Here is a 14,466-nt window from a genome sequence, read left to right on the forward strand (position 1 = left end):
GTTTATAAAAATACCTAAGCACCACGGAGCATTTATGTTGTAGAGTGTCCTATCTGAGTACATCTGATTAAGCCCTGTGATTCATTTTAGGTTATCCATTTTGGGTAGGAATTCACAGGAGCATACTGGGACTCTTGCACTGTGTTTCAAGTGGAAACTGCTGCTCCTTTAATCACTGCTAATGTCAACTCTGAGCACTGGGTAGAGGTGTTTGGCTGTTGTTGTAATTGTAGTTTTGAGACAGGGTTTGGCTATGTAGCCCAGGCTGCCTCCAAATGTATTATCATACTGTCTTAACTTTTAGAGATCTGGGATTTAAGCATATACTTTATGTATATTTTGTATGTATATAGTAATTATTTTTGTAAGGAGATAACATATAAATATCTTCTCTCTTATTTAATTTTAAAATTTTATTTAATTCTATTTTCTCATCTATGAGTACCAATGTGTTTTTTTTTTCCTGAATTAATTTCAGAACTGGAAATGCTGACTTTCAAGTTTTGCAGCTCTTTCTAAATTATTACTCTCCATTATAATATCAAGAAGATCCATTGGTCTTTCTGATTTTCCATCATTCATTTATTCATCCATTCATGTGTTCTTATCAATGGCAAGGTATAGATTCTTATTTTGTCCATTAGTGTACCACCCACTATTGTTGTTACCTGTCTTTGTTTTTATAAAAGTTATATTCCATCTGCCTCAGATTTAGCCAGTGGGATTTCTCTAAAGCTGGATCTGCCATCTTTTTGATTCACCTCCCTAATTCTTTGAGCACTTTGGACGTTACTTGCATCAGTGTTGGTATTTCTACTACCATTTGATACTCCAGATGTCCCTTCTGTGTTCTCTGACTAATTCCTGGGCTGGCCTTTTGTTTAAGGAGCATTCTTCTGTTAAAGGGGGATTGCTGTTTAGAAAATGAGGTATGATGAGAGGCGTGTTCACTGCTGCTCATGTGTCTTCCATTCCAGGCTCTCTGTCTGTCAATACCATGTTTCTTTCTAGACTTTTCTTTTACTATCTTCCTTTGTGACAGTGAGATGCCAGACATTATTGTCCTCAAATATTTACTAATTTGTTCATAATTCTTCCTTTTCCCTTTCAATTATAGCCAGCATTCTAACTTCACTGAGCCAACATCTCCCTTGGCCATCTCCCTCACTTGATCTGAGTCCCCAATGTACCATCTCTCCCATTCAGCTTGCCAAATGGATTTTTAGACTAAATTATTCAGGAAGAAAGGAAGACATATAAATTCATATGAGGAGCTAGTTATGCTCATAAATAGCCAATAGAATCTATATATGTGTAATGTGATGTCATAAATAACGTGTTACTCTTGTATAGTTAATGTAGTTGACCACACATGTGTGTCATGCATGCATGCATGCAAGCATGTGTGCACACTCACACATACACTTTGATACAGGCATTCTAGCAAGTAATTTCAAATAAGCAGATAAATTCTACAAATGTTGAGAATAACAGTGCATCATTATGTGTCACAACATCACATATAATAGCCCCAAATTAAAAGTAAACATTTAGTAGTTACGATGCATAAATACGGCACATCAAATTAAGATTGTTTAGATTTATATTTTGTCATAGAAAATTCCAGCTATGTGATAACAAATGAAAAGAGTAAGCATGCCTAACAGCAAATATCATGCCTTTGCTTTAAATATATGTATGCATTAATTAATGTATGTATGTTTGTGTGTGTGATGTGTGCATGTACACTTACCCATACTGTAAAGCATGTGTGGAAGTCAGAGAACGACCTCAGGGAGTTAATTGTCTCCTTCCACCATACAGGCTCTGGGGACCAAATTCAGGTCATCAGGCTCTGTGACAAACACCTTTACTTGCTGAGCAATCTCTATAGCTCCCCTTGCACATGGTTTTAAAAACTCTTTATAGAGAAGGACCTCAGAGACATTTCATTTCAACACATATTGTATTTCTAGGTTGTAGGATTTTTTGATTGTTGGAGCAGTTTAGTTTCCTTTTTGTTTACTATGAATTTGAGAATGAACATGTGTTATACATTTTTTTTTTTTTTAAAAAGGCTAAAACCAATCATTGGACCCTAAACTCTCTCTGGAAAAACTGCATTGTTTCCATAAACCTGGACTGAATCTACTGACAATTGCTGCCAAGCTCACTGCTGAGAACGAAAGATATAATAGACATTCTAATCTGTAAGACTCTATGGCAAAGCCAAGTGCTAATAAGATTGCGTTTAAAACCATTACTTGATCATCATTGCCATCACTATTATGATTATTGGTATTGCCCCCAGTTCTTGCTAATGGCCACTGTTTTCTAGAGTCATAAGAGAAACTGCTGACTCTTTTTCCATTTGCTTTGGAGCCAGAAGGAAGCATTTGGATAGCAGATCCCCCAAAGGATCCTAAAATCTGGATGAGAAGGTCATGTCCCAGCCCTTTGCATAATTCAGCAGATAACTAGAACCAGGGCTGTACATAGAGTTACTACTGGCCAGAATCTACAGCTAGCAGCCCAAGTCAGCGACTTGGTGGGTTTCGAGCAGGGTAAGGTGTCAGAGGCTGCAATAACATTTTCCTGTTAGACTGTGATAGTCTATTGTTAATTGCTTTTCAAATGCTGTGACTGGATTTATTCACACTTTATGGTAAGTCTCAAGTGCAAGTTTAGAAACCAATTAGAAGGCTAAAAATGCTGCTGAGGACAAAATCCACTTTGTTTATATTTTTAGAGATGCTGCATAACTTTGCAGGCTCTAAAAGACTTTATATAACATGTTAATATCCCAAAGACAAATATATGAAAGTGTGGGCATAGATGTATGTCACCCTCTTTGGCTTTCATCCCAGCATTTGGGAAGCAAAGAAAATATCAACCTCATGGCAATACACTCAACACAGGGGCATAGAATTATTCTATTTTGCTCACTAACATATTTGAAGGGCCTAGAATAGTGGCGCTAGGGTCCATAGCAGGAACTCTAAAAAAATACAGAATATACAATAGCCTCCATTCTCCCTTTCAGTGGGGAAAATGCTAGATTTCTTTTTTGGACACACAGGGGCCTTGGCCATCAGTATGCACATTAGAATATGTTAGTAATAAAATGTATGCTTGACCCACACAAACATGTAAAAGGGATTTATAGGGTTTGACAATGGGAAGTTAGATTCCCTGTCCATATTCTGAGATGGAAGAGAGAAACCTCAGGGAAGCATTCGGCATGTGGCCTCTCTGTCTTCTGGGATTTTCAGATTCCTAACTTATTGAGTGTTCCTCCTTTTCAGAATCAACAGGCTCCCAGGCTGTGCTTTTGAAACTTTCCCACAAAATGCTTCTAAGGATTGAGTCAGCTTATAGGCTGGCTAAGTGGCAAATTTTCTGAGCTTATGTTGAAAGCAAGTGAATTCCTCCCCCCCCCTTTTTTTTGCCTTTAACTTTGTTTATTTAGATACAAAATTAAGGAGGCTTCCTCCCAAGATAGTCATAACATTCTTCCATCAAGAATCATCAAAAGCTGGCCTCTGGTCACTTTCTGCTCTTCCTGTTTATTGCTATCCACCATTGTCACATTCTCTTCTTCCACTAGAGGTGACTAATCTCTTTCTGATACCCATGGTCTGGATTTCTGGACATGACACCTGCACTCGCTGTGCTCTCTGCCTAAAATAGAAATTCCATTTTTTTTTTTATAGTCAACGCCTTTTAGTTAGTACTTTTCCTCTCAGTTCATCCCTGTAACACAAGGGAGAAAGCCCTGCCCTGTGCTCCCACTACCTTCTGCTTTAGTGAGAATGCACTAACCTGTGTTGTTGCTGCTTGGCTCTGTCTTTGTCATAGGCAGAACATAGGTAGGATTTATGCTTAGTTTTCTCTCTGTTAGCTCTTGTGGCCTACCCACATCAGTGCTGGGCATGCTACGCTGTCTTGCTCTATATTTATTTTGAGCATTTAATGCTGCCTCTCCCATATTCAAACAAGTCCTTATATTCTAGGACTTTCAAGAATACGTTGTCAGGGCAGTAGATTTGTTCCCTATTTATTTGGGATTAAAAAAATACTTCAGTTGAGAATTTCTGCTACGCTATAGTTTGCATCTTCCATAGTGTCCCCCAGAGGCCATAGGTTGGATGCTTGGCTAGGGTGTTAGTGAGAAATAGTGAATATTTTATAAGGTGGAGCCTAAGGAAGGAAGTTACGGCATTGAGAAAAATACACTTGGAATTATGGAGGTCCTAGCCTTATCCTGTCTCTCTCCATGTCTGAGACACAGTGATATGAGCAGCTTCACTTGACAAGTTTCCCACTGTGATATGCTGCTGCCCTAACACAGGCTTAAAACAACAGGCCAACCGAGCATGGGTGGAAACCTCCAAACCTGTGACAAACACAGCTTGCTTCCTTATAATTTGCCTATCTCAGATGTCTTGTCACAATGAAATGGCAAGCAGCACAGGTTAATTTTATGTAATAACAAATAAAAGACAATTTATGTAACTTATTTATGAATTGATATTATCTGTGAGCTAGGCATGGAGGGACACATCTGTAGTCTCAGCACTTGGGAGGTTGAGGCAGGAGGGTCCCCATGAGTTTGAAGCTAGCCTGTGATACGTAGCAAAATCTGGTCTCCAAAAATCATATACAGAAGCTGTGGGCATAGCTTCTCCTGGACAGCATAGTAGATCTGGTCCTGGTGGCCTGGGCACAGGAGTGCTGTCTGAGGATGTGAGAGCAGGAGAGTTGGTCCCACCCCTTGCTGGTTGTGGCAGGTAGGAAAGCTGGTCCTGCCCCTCACCTGGGCAAAGCGATTGAACTGGCCCTGGTGACACAGATGTAGGAGATTTTTCAGGCTATCTACCCAGGCCCCAATCCAGCTCATCGATTTGGTTCACCCTCAAAGCTACCCCACATGAATTGCTGAAGGGAGTGAAAGGTCTAGGCATGCAGAACCAATACCACATGATCTCCATGACACAGGACAACAGCAGGATAACAGAGAGGAGACCTGGGGAAGATCCAATACTGATGGCGTAGTAGAACTCAGAGGCTTTAAACTAGACCAATGACTCATTGCAAGTAAAGCAGTTTGGGGAGAAGTGTATACTGTGTGACACACCATGACACACCTAGGCTTCCATGGAGAGATTTTTTTTTAATTTTAATTTTTTGTTTTCTTTTAAATGGGGAGGTTGCAAGGCTGGAGGGCAGATATGGAGGTATGGGGGAGATGAATGGGATTGTGGTGTATGATGTGAAATTCACAAAGAATCAATAAAACGTTTTTTAAAAATCATATACATATATGATTCGACTTCAGATATACTAGGTATCCCCAAATCTGTGGTGAGTATTAAAGTAACCAAAATATATAAGTTTCCCACTAGAGCTATTAGCAGAGAGGGGGCCAGTGTGTTATGTCCCTCCCCCCTCCTCCTCTCTAGTTTCTACCATCAAATGCTGAGGGCATAGCCGTCCTGTGCAGCAAATGGTTTTCTAGTGATCTTGGTAATGTTGTATGATTTTTACCATCAATAATAGTTTTAAATTTTTTTTATAAAGACTCATTACTCTATAAGGATTCTTCTCATATGTGGACTCAACGATAAGCAGTCTTACACTGTATAGAAGTGGCTGCCCTTGGCTCTATTTACCACTCTGGTGAGGGGCAATCCTTTCCTAGCCTGTGTGAAGAATGCCCAATGCTTTCATAACAACTTAATTCTGAAACAGTATTGACTGAGGCTAGGAATGGATCCACAGGGTTTCAATGGGGCATCCATCACCCCCCAACAGACAGTAATGACAGCAATAAATATTGGAAATCTCAGCTGAAACAGAGAGAGAAATACACCTGCCGACAAGGACATTCAAGATGACTCTTGAGACTGCTCTAAGCTCACCCCCCTCAGCCAGGTCCTGAAGTTCTGCCAGGGAAGTGCTTTTAGACTGTTGCGAACTGCTTGGTCTGTTCCTTGCAAAGACCAGAAGTGCCTGGGACTTTGTATGATCTGAGAATTAGCTTTAGATCAATGTAAGGACTGTAGCCCCCTTGCTCTCTGACCAGGACAGCTTGAGTGTGATCTGGGACATTTCCATAACTCCCTATGGAATTGATCCCCAGTTTCCTTCTGTCACACTATTTCATAATGGGCCTTGCCTGGCTTCTCTCACTTCCGTTCCAATGCTCTCATCGTCCTATTGTTGTTGTCCGGGGAAGTCTTTCTAATAAACACTTTCATATGTGCCTTTGTGTCAGGATATGCTTTAGAGGAACTCAGTCTGTGAAAATGCTTCCTAATGTAAATAGAAATATGATCCTCTATCAGGATTACTAACTCAAGTGGGCTGTTGGTAGGACTTTGAAAATTATGCAGACGAACTACTAAAACTCTAGAAAAGACTGAAGTCTCCAGGGATACGCTTTCCTCTCGTCATCTTCAGCTCTCATCTTCTCAGATCATCTTTTCTGACTACCATGTCTGAAGTAGACCCCATGCCCTCCTTCTGCAGTACGACATCTTGTTGCTGTCCACCAGGCACATGCTACAGCTTGAAATTATTGAGTCAATATTTGCCTTTGCCTTTGCTATCTTTTTAAACTATAAAGTTTTTCAATCAAGAATCTTTTGTTAGGTTAGCTATCTCATTGCTCCAGGTTCCTGCTACATGTTCTGGAACCAGCCCCATCATAAGGTAGAGTTTATTGAGTGGATAGAAACTACCTTGTTTCTTGTGACCTTGTCCCTCCCATTGTCCATGAAGACTGACCTTTGCTGAAGTTTTGGAGATATATATATATATATATATATATATATATATATATATATATATATTATATTATATATTATATATTCATTAATTCCAGATCCTATAAGAACAATTATACAGTTATAGAGGTTTAATCTATAGAAATCCACCTGGTCCAAATAAAGGAAACAGAAGATGCACATGTATTTATAGGGATGCTGAGCCTGGGACAAGCCAGCCAGTCAACAGATTGTGCCTGACAAGTCTTCATGGAAGATGTGGAAGCTTTGAACTTAAAGTTTTTTTTCTTGGAAAACACAAACCTTCCTTTGCCTGAGTCAGGCTGTCCTAATATAACTGTTAGGATGGGATGGGATGGGATAGGATAGGGGAGAGAGGAGGGGAGAGGAAGCTAGCTAGCTTTGGGGGTTGTACATTTAACCACCAGAGCAACTAGGAGATCTCCTAAGCAGCAAAAATACGGTTAAATTTTGATATCCTCAACCCACTTGGATGGAGGGGATAGAATTTTTCCTTCTTTCTTTTTTCTTCTCTTTTTCTTTCTTCAGATCTTATTTCTTTACCTATTTATTTATGAGTGTGTGTGTGTGTGAGAGAGAGAGAGAGAGAGAGAGAGAGAGAGAGAGAGAGAGAGAGAGAGAGACCCATGTATGGGAGTGCCTGTGGAGGACAGAAAAGCATGTTGGATCCCTCTGATTATAGGAAGCTTTGAACTGCTGCAAGAGAGTGCTGGGAACTGAACTCTAGTCCCCTGGGAGAGCAGGACGTGCTCTTAACCTCCGAGTCAACTCTTCATCCTCAGAAAAGAATTTCTTAAAACATCTTTCATAGAACACAGCTTCCACAATGCGCTTATAGGATCCCATGGAAGCCAAATGTTGGCATTACAAATGGCTTTACAGTCGCCTCCAAATCCAGTGATGACGTCACCCCTAAGCAACAAGGACCCTCTTGAATCTGTTGTCATGGCAACCACCACACACTCCAGGCGTGCACCTCACCTGTGCACTTCACTTGTACACAGTGGTGTGCATGATTACATTATGGTCCAAATAAAAGACAGAGACACCCAACCCTTCACCCCCTTTTCCTCCTCTTCCCGCTTTCCCCCAATAAACCTCTTCTTATGGGACTGTGGTGGCCTGATGGATCTGTCTGGATAAGATCCACCTTCTAAAACAACACCAAATGTATATGTTAGTGGCAACATATATTTGGAAAGAATCCTTAATATTTTACCATGTTGTTGGTAATCATGTTAATAGGACACTTTGGATTGTCTCAGGAGAAATATGGGTATACAGATAATCAAAAATTGCAACTCCCTAGTTGGTTTTCATGACTCTCTTGTCACACTTCCATGTGGGATATCTCAAAAGCTTTCTCCATCTCTGTGTCTGTTCCTTCCAAAGTCAAACTAAACGCTGACTTATAAATAGTCTGCTAACTTTCTCACCTATTGCTTCTTAGTAGACTACGACAACATGTAATGACTTTAAGCAGCCATTCTCATTAATTTGGCTCATGCATCCACATTGGGGCAGGGCTCAGCAGGGAAGGAGCTTCTCTGTCTCATGTAGCATCTGCCAGGGCTGCTGACCTGAGACTGAGGCTTTGCTTTCCACGAGGCATATCCATGTGGCTGGCAGTCAGTGCTAGCTGTTGGCTGAGATCTCAGCTGGGGCTGTCTGTTGGGGTAGCTATATGTAGCCTCCCTGTGTGGTGGCTTGGCTTCTTCACAACACGCCAAGCAAGTTCCAAGTTTGTGTTCAAAGATACAGGAAATGGACTGTCTTTGGAAAAAAATGCAGCTTCACTTATATCGGCTCCTATTGCTAAGACAGTCAGTCATATGACTCAGATTCTAGAATAGGTTACATCAGCTTCACCTCTTGATTTGACAGAGTGTTTAGAAGCCATGATTTAAAATGTCTACAGCAGCAACGTGATTTGCTCTTAAAATTCCTTCTGCCCATAATATTCCTTCACTCCCACATGCACGTTGCCACCTGGAAAACTACTGATTCTCCAAAGCCTGCCTCTAGTATCACTTCTTCTAAAGAACGTTTTTACCCATGGTTTTTTAGCAGGTTGCTTTTATCGCTAGCCTCCTGTTTCACACAGCCTATTAAATGTTAGCCATGTTCTAAGACATCTAAGGGCAGTGAGACATCTTGTTCATTTATTATCCATGTTCCTAGCAATGAATTAATTGGCTGACTTTCTGGATCAACTGTTATCATAACAACTATTATTTCATAAATGTTTACTGTTTAATGTGCCCTACAAGATGTACTTTATAAATACTATCTTATGGAAGGTTCACAAATAGGAAATTAGTATTACTCATGTTATACAAGCAAGACAGTGCAAGGCAGGTCAAGCCAGGACTCTGTTTCTACTGCTCCATCTCTGTGTAAGACAGTCCCCCTGAGAAACTGCATCAATAAGCCAGAGTGAGACAGCAGGAAGTGGGGCTCATTATCACTCTCTCTTCTCCTCTGGTGTTAGCAAGAGCCAGCAAGGTGAGCTTAGGTTACAGCTTTGCAACACAAAAGCAGTATGAGTGAGCAAGGTACCCACAAGCTAGGCACTTACAAGAGGAAGCCATGGTCACATCTCTTGCTGAATATTAAAAGAAAACAGCTGCCAGTTACAAACTATTCCTGGAGGGACCATTGTTTAGAAATAAAAAGAGGGAAATAAAGACATTCTCAGTTGAAGGAAATCTAAGGGAATCCATTGCCAGCACATGTTCTAAAGAGTGGCTAAAGAGTCTCTGATCTGAAAGGAAGTGAGAAAAGGTTTAGAACTTATATTTCATTATTGTGTTAGCTATTTCCAAGTGATTTTTTTAAAAACAAACATCAAGATTTTCTCTGCAGTGTATGGCCAAAGCAAAAGTAACTTAGCTGACAGATAGAGCTGAGCTGACCTGAGTATGGTCATCCATAGGTGCCACAAGACGCAAATTCTTCTGTGCCAAAACCACTTTGCTCTCCACAGCAATTAATTCTAAATAAGGTGTGGTAGGAATTATTTTAAAACGGCCACCGGTCATGCTGACTATCTAAGCTGTGGCAGCTCTGCCTAGCTCAGCTGCCATGTTCTGTGGCCAGAGGCCACGTGCACGCCACAGCTAAAAAAGGCCAGCCAGAAACACCAGCCCTGCCACTCATGAGACACCAGCGTGGATGGCAGATGGCTCTGCCAATCTTCCATGCTGTCTCTGCAAGGCTGGGCATAGCCCAGACCATCCCGCCATCCACGAGGGCTCAGTACAAAAATGAGACTGTAATGCTTAAATATTAATCAAAGGCTTTATATATTTAGTAACACTCAATAACAATGTGCCCATACAAAGAGAGTTGTTTCCCAATTAGCTAACCTAAATGAAAGTTGTTACCCATGACTGCTCTCCATACCTGCATGGCTCTCCATTGCTCATACATCTCTGCTCTCCCTAGCTCCTCCTCTTCCTTTTCCTCTTCTTCTCCTTATTCCTCCCACCTTAGCTCCTCCTACAATAAGGTTTTTAAAAAAGTGTACATTTGCAATTTGTTTATGTTTTCACTGCAGTCGTGGAGTATCACAAAATTTATAGTGATACAGCAGAGAAGAAATGGAGATAATTTTAAAAGAGCCAATTGGAAATAGTAGAATGGAAGTGACAATGTGGACTTTAAAGAGAATTTACACAAAAGTAGGACTATCTATTGTCTATCTGTCTGTCTACCTATTTATCTATCTATCTACCTATTGTCTATCATCTATCTATCTATCTATCTATCTATCATCTATCTACCTACCTATTGTCTATCATCTATCTATTTATCTATGTATCTAGCATCTATCTATTATCTATTTACATAGCATTTATCTATTATCTAACTATCATCTATCTATAATCTATCATTTAACTATTTATCAATCATCTATCACCTATCTATGTATCTATCTATGTATCTATGTATGTATTTAGCTATCTATCTATCAATCATCTATCTATCAATCATCTATCATCTGTGCAAAAGTAGATAGAGCATATGGGACACTAGCAATATTAACAGTTCATATTTGTATCATCATAGTTTGATAGAAAAAGGAACCTAAGTTTTTCAACAAAATAATTGAACAGTACAACTCAGAAACAACTTGTTTTTTATTTTATATAGATAGTCCCCAAATTGAATTTGCTGTTAATGATATGAAGAATCACATTTCTATACCTTAAATTTTATTTGAAAACATAAGATAAGAGAATGATTCAAATTTCAAGGCTGGGGCAATATCTCAATTATAAAGCAGTTGGGGACCTAAAGCCCTTATTGGGATTAATCACTGAGAAGCTCTGACAAGTAAGTATTGAACTGGTCATCAGGAATAGACAGGAACAGAGAAGCTGAAAGCAAGCCCTGAAGATGCATTTCAAACTGGCAGATGAAGGCTGGGGGATGTAATCAGTACCAGTCCCAAATTTATACAACAAGCACTTGGAAGAGAACGCCAAGTTCATAAATAATGAAAGTGATGTAAGTCGCCTTTCTTCTCAACTCTTGAGCAGTAAATAGGCAGAGCTGTTACAAGGACCAAACTCCTAACAGCTTGTTGAAGGCATTTCTCCATGGGATCTTGTGTTCCTGCATGCCTTACAGTGAAAGGCATGGTCTGCTTTTACTCTGGTCTGTTTTCAAGGACATATTTGTAGCTAGCCTTAGAAGATACAGCTTCCATTTCTAAACTGAAGGGCAGGTCTGTTTATGGCATAGAAGACTGAGATAATGTCTTTCTCTGCAGCAAAAGGCAAGTGTTCTTTATGCTTGTAATAAAAGAATGTGTGTCTCTGAGCACCAGGCGAGCGTCTGTCTTCTAGTACAATACGACATATATGCAAATGTCACCTTCTCTCATTGTACCACTCTGTAGGAGTTGGGATGCAGAAAACTGGCTTAAAAATAGCATTTTATTCACTGAGAGGGAATAAAGTCTTCCCACAAAGGAGTCCCCTTCCCCAAAAGGTCTGGAGAATATCATGGCAAATTCTGTTGATATTAAAATATTTCTTTTATACAAAAAGTGTTATGAAAATAGAGGAGTGAATGCTTTTTCAATCATTTTAGAAAGTCAATATTATCCAGATGCCCAAATAAGACAAAGACAGTATAAGAAAAGGAAACTGTAGACCAGTAGCCTTCATGAATCTAGATGGAAAAAAATCTCCAGTAAATGTTAGAAACTAAAAGTTACCAATATAGAATGACTGCCTCATAAGCAAGTGATATTTATGCTGGAGATGGAAAGTTGGCATGGTATTAGGAAGCCAACCATGTATTTCACTGTATTAAAAGGCTTAAAAGTAAAAGCCATTTGTGTGACTTTACTTGGGCCAGAATAACAAAATTTAGTCTGCTGGGTGGTTTAAGCAAAAGAAGTTAATTTTCTCAGGGTTCTGGAAAATAGGAGTGTTCATAGGTTGCCTTTCCCATGTGATCAAACACTTGACATAAGAGCAACTTAAGGGAAGAAGGCTTTGACTACAGGAAGAAGTGGCACTGGGAGTGGAAGGTGAGGCAGCTGGTTTCATTGCCTTGGTAGTCAGAAACCACATTGGTCAAGAAGTGGGACAGGCCAGGACACTTGGTCCCTGTGACTCACACTCTTCAATGAGACTCTACTTCCTAAAGGTTCTACAACTGCACCAGCAGCATCCCTGCCAAAGACCAAATGTACCAACACATGAGTTTAAGAAGATTTTATATGTTGCTGTGACTTGCACAGCTTTGGAGTTGACCTGGCTGGCAACAAGGGAATGAACAAAGTAGACACATGTACAGAAAAGCTGGGATCAGGTAGGATGTGTGCTCTGATGGATACATGCCAGCAGCCAGGAAACTGAGGCAGTGGGGTCCTTTCTATGGCTATGCTCATGTCATTAGCTCAGAAAGTCATCTGTGCCCCACACACATTCTACCCACGGAGTTCAAAAGCAAAGTTTTGGTGGGTTTGTTTCTGCTGAGAGCTTTCTTCCTGACTTCCCTTAGATAGCCTTTGTGTGTGTGTGTGTGTGTGTGTGTGTGTGTGCGCGTGCGTGCGTGCGTGCGTGCATGTGTGTGTTTGTGTACCTGTGTGTATGTGTGTGTGTATGTGTGTATATGATTTGTCTTCTCATGAAGACATAAATTATATTAGAGTTCCATCTTCATGACTTCATTTAATCTGACTTGTTTCCTTTAAGGGTCGCATCTCCATACAACCAGATTAAAATTAGGGCATCAACATGTGAAATTTGGAGGGTCACATTCTGTCTACCATGCCATGTGACCATCACAAATGGAAACAGAAAAAAAGCATTTGATCCAAATCATTTATTCATTACAGAAACTCGTGGTGCACAAACATAGAAGAAAATTCTGCTTTTGCATAAGAAAAAATATCTTCTTTTGCAATATAAAGAAACTTGTATGTCAGGAGACCATATGGAGAAATTCCATGGAGATGCCTCCTGGCCAAACTAAGGAGAAAGGATCTCTATGCTTTGATTGATCAGAGCTGATTATAAGGTCCACCCCTGTAACTGAGACTCAAACATAACCTTTTATTAAGAGTATTTGATAATGTGAAATGACATGCTTTCATGGGGAAAGCTGACATAAAATCACTAGAAGGGCATATAGTGAATGAGAAACAAAACTGGTCAATTTTAGACATCTTCCAGTTTAGTCTCAGTGGTAAATCTTAGTAGGTAGCTCAGAACCCCATTGGATCCAAATCACAGTCTATGAGTCTTTCTGTCATACTACACTGACTTCTCATAAGTGTGGTATACAGATCCTGAATTTCACCAACTAATTCCAGGATCCATGGGTATCAGAGCCATCAATGTGTCTGCTTGCTCCCTGGAGACAGTAAAATATACTTTGTCCTCTAAACATTATTGGAATAGGGTCTGGTGAGCTTGCTTGGTTAGTAAAGGGTTTGTCCACAGCATGAGGGCCTGAGTCTGTATTCTAACACCTATACAAAAACCCTGCATGGTATTGGCATCATAATAATTCCAGTTTTGGTAGAGAAAGTTGAATCCCTAGAGCATGTTAGATAGCCAGTCTAGCCAAACTGGTGAGCTCTAAGTTTAGTGAGAGGCTTTGTATCTAAAAATTCAGAGGAGTGACTGAAGAAGGTACCCAACATCAACTTTCAGCCTCTATGTATACATAACACACACACACACACACACACACACACACACACACACACACACACGGGAGAGATAGAGAGATACAAAATAACTGAACTATATATGTGTACATATGAATAAATGCACTAAAAAGGCATAAATATGCTGTTATGGTTTGAATTTGAAATATTCTTCATAGGTTCATGGTTTGAACACTTGGTCTTCTGCTGGAGGCATAACTTCTAGAGGTTCTGGAATCTTTATGAGGTGGATCTGTCTGGTAGAAATGAGCCATGAGGGGTAGGATTTAAAGGTTATTCCTGTGCCCTGACTTGTGCCTTGCTTTCTGTTTCCTGGTCTGCCATGATTTGAGCATCCTCTATGTGCTCCTGTTACCATGGACTGAGCTGTGCCTTCTCCATCATGGTAATCTGAAACTCTTGGAAACTGAAAACCAGAATCAATCTCCCTGTCTTAGTGTACTCCTCTATTGCTGTGATGAA

This window comes from Arvicanthis niloticus, chromosome 13 (assembly GCF_011762505.2).
Source record: "Arvicanthis niloticus isolate mArvNil1 chromosome 13, mArvNil1.pat.X, whole genome shotgun sequence".
Classification (NCBI taxonomy): Eukaryota; Metazoa; Chordata; class Mammalia; order Rodentia; family Muridae; genus Arvicanthis; species Arvicanthis niloticus.